Genomic DNA, 7,836 nt, shown 5'->3' on the forward strand with positions numbered 1-7,836 from the left:
GGTACCTCCCTTCCCCATTATTAGGGGGAAATTCTTTACTGTGAGGATGGTGAGGTACTGGAACAGGTCGCCCAGAGAACTAGTGGATGGCTCAACTCTGGAAGTGTTCAAGGCCAGGTTGGATAGGGCTTTGAGCAACCTGAACTAGCGGAAGGTGTCCCTGCCCATGGCAGGGGGTTGGAACTAGAGGATCTTTAAGGTGCCTTCCAACCCAAACTATTCTGTGATTCTATGAATAGTGGCCTCCCCACCAGAGCTTGTTTCTTCCCCAGTGTCATGTTCTGTGTTATGCTTTAAATTAAATCAGACTTAACTTGGTCCCCTGAAGCTGACACCTGTCCACAGAGAGTGGACATGAGAAGGGACACGTGAGAAGGGATGTGAGAGGAACAGATATGCTGCAATTTGTGCAGTGTTGGAATAGGTTTTTTTGTTTTTCTGTTCATTGACCAACTGCTGTTAATTGTGCTATGTAAGATGTACTGAATACAAGTGATGCTTACTGGAACAACCTGTCCAAACTGTCCCCTTGCTCTGAGGGACTGATTAGCTTCACCTCAGGACATATGCATGTACGAGGAAGTCTGGCAGAGCTCCTCAAGAGTCCTGAAATACAGAGCTGGTTGTGGCCTGCAGGTTGGTGTGGGTGGTATCTTTGGGGCTACAGTGAGGTCGCTTGTACTGCACAGGCTCACTCTTGAACTCTGGGCCAACTGGAGGAGAAGTAGAGATGCACTGTGTGTCTCAGTGATGTGATGTACTGCTCCAGTGAAATTAAGGTTGTATGTGCCTGGCAGTAGCAGCTCTTCATACTGAGATCGAGATTTAGTCCCTCTCTGCACTCTGGCTGGATGTATGGAGGCTATATTGTGAGGCAGCTAATAACTTCTGAGTTTCCCCATGGACTTCCACCCCCATTGCAACAGCTGCCCACTGCAACCACAATAACCATTGCTGTACATTACTCACTTCTTTTCTCCCACATCTCTGTATATCCAATGCAAATAATTTCTCTCACAAGAGAAGTGTATGTAGGTGTGCCACCTCTTCTCAAGAACACTGAGAGAAATATTAGACAAGATTAGCCACCTCTCATCCTTCAGTGTGCAAATTCTGTTCCTCCTGTTTCTGTTGTCTCTGGCTCTGTAGCCAGCTGAGGACCCAGCGAAACCTGGCATGCTTTCTCCACACCCATCATAATTTTCGTTATTTCTTCATAGAACCATAGGATGTTTGGGGTTGTAAAGGACCTTAAGGAGCATCTACTTCCAACCCCCCTGCCGTGGGCGGGGACACCTTCAACTTGTCCAGGTTGTTTAAAGCCATATCGAACCTGGCCTTGAACACTTTCAGGAACAGGGCATCCACAGCTCCTCCGGACAACCTGTTCCAGTGCCTCACCACCTTCACAGTAAAGAATTTGTTCCTAATACCTAATCTAAACCCACGATTTGTAAAAGAACTGTAGCGCAGAAACCCTGGGTCTCTTCCTAGGCCCGCACCAGTGGGAAGCTGCATTGCCGAAGACCTTTCTCTGCTGCCCCCACTGTCCCGAAGGGCCCCGGAGCCCCTCCCGGGGGTCCCGCCGGTCCCTCGCGGAGGCAGCTGGGGGCGGGCGGGCCGAGGGGCCGCGCATGCGCAGCCGCCGGGCGGGACCGCGGCGTGAGGGAGCTCGGCTGGGGTGGGGTCTGTCGTTGTCCCCACGGATTTCCCAGGGAACTTGTGGGACTCCGAAGCGTGGCCAAGTGCTGGTTCATGTAGCTTTAAAAACTGACAGAGGCGGCTACCAAGGAAGTTTTTTTTTTAAGCTGGTATTCTTTTGAGGTAACTTGGTAAAAGTGGTTTTTAGTGACGACTGACACTCAAATGGCTGAAATGAGGTTGGAGTCAGCCTGAAAAAGGAGCAGGAGACATACCAAAAGAAAACCAGGGAATTTCACAATCTGGATCTGAAATTTCTCTTAAGATATCCATAGGGATTCAGGGGAAAAAAAAAAAAGCCTAACAATCTCCAATTCAAGTGTTGCCTTTTGGATTAACAAGATAAAAAGACTAGAAATCAAAGGCTCTGGACTAGAAAAAAAACTACTGGAAAGTTACAGGGAGAGGAATGACAGGAAAACAGGAAACCTTTGGCTTGATTGTAATTTCCTATTCAAACAGTTGGAACTATGTCTAAAGGAGCTAAAAATAAACTCCAGAAAGAAATAAAGTTCCCATGCCCCGGTGGAAATCAGCAACCATGATGGGGAGTTGAGCCAGAAACTTTTTTCAATAATACACAGTTTTACATGTTTCTATTCTGTTTATAGGCGGGGGGGGGGGGGAGATGAGGGGGGAATTACCCAGCTAAAACAATACAAACATTTACTGTCTTGAGGAGAAAAAAAGGTACTGTTTGAAGTTAACCTGACTGTCCAAATGGAGAGCTAGAAAAGCTAAAAGTAAAGGGTACTTCCAGGGGCTACATATGGTGGCACAGTGTTTGTGGCAGCTTATAATTTATTTCCAGAAATATAAAGTTAATTTATCAGATCATCTATAAGTCCTTAACATATAAAGTGGCAACACCTATCTTTAATCAGCTCTTTAGGGGCAAATGCTAGGAGTGGGGAAAGAAGAAATTCTGTCTAGCTTACTAGAGGACTTGCAAAGATTTGTGTCTTACTGTGTGTACATACCAGCTATGAATCCAGTCAGCTACCAGAGGACCAGTCTGTAGACTGACCATCAAGATAAGTGAAAGGAAACATTAGGTGCCTGCAAAGGTATGATTTTTTTTCCCTAGGTCATGACTCATACCCTTCATCAGAGTAAGATGGCCATTAAGAAGGTGATTGTCATCATCCTCATTTGCTCAGCTCCACATTTAACGGGGAAGTGAGGATTAACAGCTGGTATTTTTTGTGGTATTTTTTAACAATTAAAAAATACACCGGCCGTTAACAGGGACAGTTGGCAACAATGTAAAAATTCAAAACCGGAAATTCTATTGAAAGCAGGTATTGAAAAAATTTGGATGTAGTAACAATCATAAATAAGATGCTGGCTAGCACAGATGATGATATCCCCTTTCCCAGTTTGGGACATCTTTAGAAAAAGCTAGGAAGCAGAGCGGAATTTTACACCTAATTTGTTGAATGGAGGCAGTGAGTGGAAACATGTATCACTTTAGAATCTGAAAAGCAGTTACTAACTTTCTGATTACCAACCTTATTGCCAGCTTTTGTTGTAGTGAGTAGCTGCATAGTAACTCAATATTTCAGATAAGAAGTTTGTAAAGAGAGAAGCCAAAGATATATAATCTGAGTCATTAGGATGCAGGTATGATGAAACACTCAAGGAAAAGCAGGGATGAAGGAGCTTTTACCATGTGTGCAATATAATGCACATCTTAATGAGTTTTGAAATACCTTTTCATTAGGAGTCTCTCCCAGTTTGAAGACGTAGTATGTCACAAGTTTGGTTGTGGGAGGGTGAGGTCCTCCAAAGGGAACAGGACATCAACATATTAGCCAGAAAGAAACCACTGGGGTGTTTGTGAACTCTAGCAAACCAAATTATGCCACGTTTTATCACTAAGAAATTATACACTGGATACTTTATCAAATTAAATCTGATCCTTCACCCTGAAATTCAAAGTGCACTATTAGGAGGTGGGTCACAAGAATATTAAAAAGACTGTTTTCCATGCAGGTCAGGGTCAGCAGCAAGTTAAAGCAGCAGTCACAGAGTGCAAGCTGTGAGATATGTTTGAAGGCTATTGGATCATGTCCCTTCCTCAGCTCATGTATTATCTAGGCAAGATAGTCTGATATATGCTGAAAACAGTGTAAAGTAAGCTTGAAACTACCAATCAAAATAAATACAAATAGGGATGACCTATTTCCAAAATATCCTGTTCACTCCTGCAGGTGAGATAACAGAAGAGATGGGAGCAAAATAATTCCTCTGATAGAAAGGAAATAATATTTACAAAATTGTCCCTCCCATAGAGGCTGGCAGACGTGCAGTTTCTTTTGTGAGTTTGTCAATATTGCAAAACTATTTCATAAGCTGGGGAAGAAAAATAAAGCATCTCAGTGGCTGAGAGTGTGTGAATACTTCAGGTTAAAAAAAAAAGTTGTTGCAACTGCTATTGTATTGGTCTATTCACATTTCAAAAGCTCTTTCATATCAGATATGGGTGCTAGTGCTTACATTAGAATTCAAACGTGAGTTAGAGGTGACTTTGCATAGCTAAAGTTTAAATTCTCTGGTGCTGCTGGACAGGAATTAGTAATGATTACATCAGTTAAAAATAACTTCCAACTGTATGAAAGTATATACTCCTTCTGTCTTTTGAGCATGGTCCTAGCGTTTTAAGAAAACAAAGTTTAGGTAATGATTGTTGGGTTGTTATTTGGGGGAAGGTTCTGGGTTTTTTGTTGTTTTTTATTTTTCCAACTACAGTCTTCCTGCTACTTTAAAAGCTATTATCTAATTTAGATCTAATATTACATGAGAGCACAAGTATTAAAGATACCAAGTTCTGAGTGTTTTGTGAAAGAGTATCTGGAAAAAGTAACCACTATTAATGTCCCAGAGAGGGAAATGTGTTCACTTTGCTTTTACCCTTCCGAGGGACAACAGTCAGCTTGCCAACATGTACACGTGTAATTAAGACTTAACTGCAGTCCAGCCTCTTGCCCATCTCAAATAGGTAGGGAAGGACTAAACAAAGAAAGGCTTATGGTTGTGAAAGAAGGTGACTCACGGCATGCAGTGGCTAGTGTACAAATTCAGAGGAAAGCTGGCTTCATGAATCCTGTAGCTCTTGGAAAAATTTATTCAAACTTGGGATCTTTGGTGGTTGGAAACACTGCAGTGTTCTGACTCCCTACACGATGCTCACACAAAGGTATTAATGCTGATACACTGCTTAACAAAAAAAGCAGAGTATAAGCTCATGAAGAGCTCTTTCCCTTAAACACAGAAGCATAAGATTCCAGATTTCATCTGTGAGATATGGACTTGTGCAAATGAGATGGGGAATCATGTTGGGTTTTTTTCTCAATAACAGGATTTTGTTGAAGGAACAGCTAGGTGTTCCATTATTCTTATACTAGAAATACATTACAGCATCCTGATATTTGACTCCTTAGGTGAAAGGAGTATCAATATATTACACTAGGCTACTAAAATGCACAGAATCGTGGGTTTGACTTTTTAAACCTTAAATATCTAAGTTTGAGTGTCTTTTTCACAAATTAAAGAGTTGCAATTAAGTTAACTAAAAATTTGTTACTCAAGATGAACAGGAATACTGTTGCACAGGCAAAGCCATATACCCAGAGGATTACAGCACACCATTCCAATTGGCCAGGGTGCAATTTAGAGAAGCTTCTTTCTCAAAAGCAAGACAAACCCCTTAGGAAGGAAACTGTGAAGCTAAATATGAAAAGATCAGAAGCAGTGAAACACTTCTAAACCATCCTTTTAAATGTCTTGTTTCCCTTTGAAGGACCATGTGGGCAAATAGGTCTTCAGTACATGCACCTCAGAGGGGTTAGGTTTAAGATTCATGCTAGCTACCTGAAGTTGGAAAATACTTAGTGAAATTCTAAGTAATTTTAACTCACTTTTAATCATGTACCTTAATGTAGTGTAAATATTAGTAAAGCAAAATTTCCAGAAACTTGGATATCTGTGGGTGTAGGCAGGAATCCAAAGCACAATCTATCCATTTGAAATGTGAACTGTTGAATCAGGCTAGAACTGAAGAGTTTGTGCACTCTTTGATATAGCAAAAAAATACTCATATGTTTTTTTAAGTATGTGGCAACAGCTGAAATATTTGGAAATCATAAATAAATTATGAGAAGTTAATTGATGGTATGAAGTTACCCCCACTACTTTGAGTATCCCATGGGCCTTGTAGAGATAGTAACAAGAAGGGGGCAAAAAGTTCTGCAGCACTTAATTCTCTACACTACTGTAAAACTTCAGTTAAACTTAGCTATGATGGTCTCCTCACATCTGGACAAAAGTGTTTTGAAAGCTCTTTCTTTAAATGTGAAGAATTGGGTACAGTAATAGCAGCCTGGAATGCAGCAGAACCTAACCTCTCCCTAACTAATTCTGCTGTTTTCTGACCTTGTCCTTCATGCATATTCAAAGGCACCGAAGTCACATGCTTCAAAGTCAAGCCTTTTCAAGATCACGTTTTTTCCTGTGCACAGAACATGCCCTTCCTGCCTGGTGTGATCTGCACAAGGAGGTTCTCTGTAGAAGCCATTATTATCTTAATTAACACCACTCCCTCCTGTCATTTAATATTTTAGTGATGTCTTACTCTGTTTATTGTTTTTAAGCTCCGTCTTCAGTTAAAGATCTAAAAATTATCATGAAAGCGAGCAAATTCTCCAAAGAAAAGATATCTTTTAAAGATTGCCAAAATGCGGAAATGTGCTTAAAATGAATGAAACTTAGAAAACAAAGCACATAAATTAATGTATCACTGTCAAATTTTAGAGAGCTAAAATGTACTCTGCTATAATAAAATAAATAATTGTAATATTAGCTATTACCTAACATTGCTAATCTTCAGATCTCATTTACAGAGATGGTGGAATATGAGATGCTTTGGGGCACACCACATAGGCAGGCAGGTGACACTGACTCCCTCACTGATGCCCTGCCGACTAAATCACACTGCCCTTGTGCTTCTAACATTAACTAGTCATGCATTTAAATACTTGGGTTATGTTATTTATGTAACAGGTATGTAAATGGTGACAACTCTTACTATTTTATAAAACGTCTTAAATAGTTAAATATTGCCAATATTAAAAACTCCAGCTGCTGCAATCGGACTCTTAGCTCATGGAAGTGGATTTCCTCAATGCAAAACTGAGCACCAGGGACTGTTTAAAAATGTCCAAGCAAAGAGATATTGGAAATCATGAGTCTTAAATGAATAAAGCAGGTCTATTGGAAAGTCCAAGAATTCTCTATCTCATGATTGCAAACCAGTGTTGGACTTTTAGGAGAAACTTTAGGCTTTTTGAATGTTTATAATTCAGCCCTCAGCAGCAGAGTTGATAAGGCACCTCATACATTTCCCTGGCTGTTCTTGCAGACCTCACTGGTGAGGTTGTGATTGGGACTGGGACAAATGTTGTCTCAAGCCCATTTCTGGCTTTGCTATAGGAACAGTGTGGGTATGACCATCCTGCAGAGCGCAGAAGAAATGAGGATGCCGCAGATTGTCGTGCTGGACCCAGCCACTCCTGATGGTTCAATCTTGATGCCAGTGCTACAGCCAAAGGCGTAGGCAGTGAGAAGCAACTTTGGGCAGGAGCTCAGGGTGAGAAGTTGCAGCACTTTGAGGACCAGTGTGGAAAGAGGAACTATGAGACAGATAATTGCCGGTTGCACAACTGAGTCTTGAGTAAAGGTTTGGAGTCGCTGCCGTGGTGAATACGGTCCCCACCTGAATTTCATTTCCTTATTGCCCACAGGATTCCCCCCTACACTGCAGTGTCTCTGCTAGCCAGAGCAGCTGTGTGATGGGATAACTTCACATTTTACTAATAAACAGCTGAAGTAAATTTTCCTACACCAGTTACTGTTGCCGAGGTGTGCAAAGGACGCTGCAGCGAGTCTCTCGATGTCCCACTCCTGCTCCCCCTCCCCGTCCCGGGCGATAGGTCCGGGGGGAGCCGCGGCCCAGCCCGCCGCGCCTCGGAGGTGCGCGGGCAGCGCCGCCATGACGTCAGGGCGCGGTTGCCGTGGGGACGCATGGGGTCGCACCTGACGGCTGTCGTGAAGCAGCGGGCGGAGGGTGAGGGGAGG

This window comes from Manacus candei, unplaced genomic scaffold, assembly GCF_025592945.1.
Source record: "Manacus candei isolate 608988 ecotype Guabito, Panama unplaced genomic scaffold, ASM2559294v1 h1tg000067l, whole genome shotgun sequence".
NCBI lineage: Eukaryota > Metazoa > Chordata > Aves > Passeriformes > Pipridae > Manacus > Manacus candei.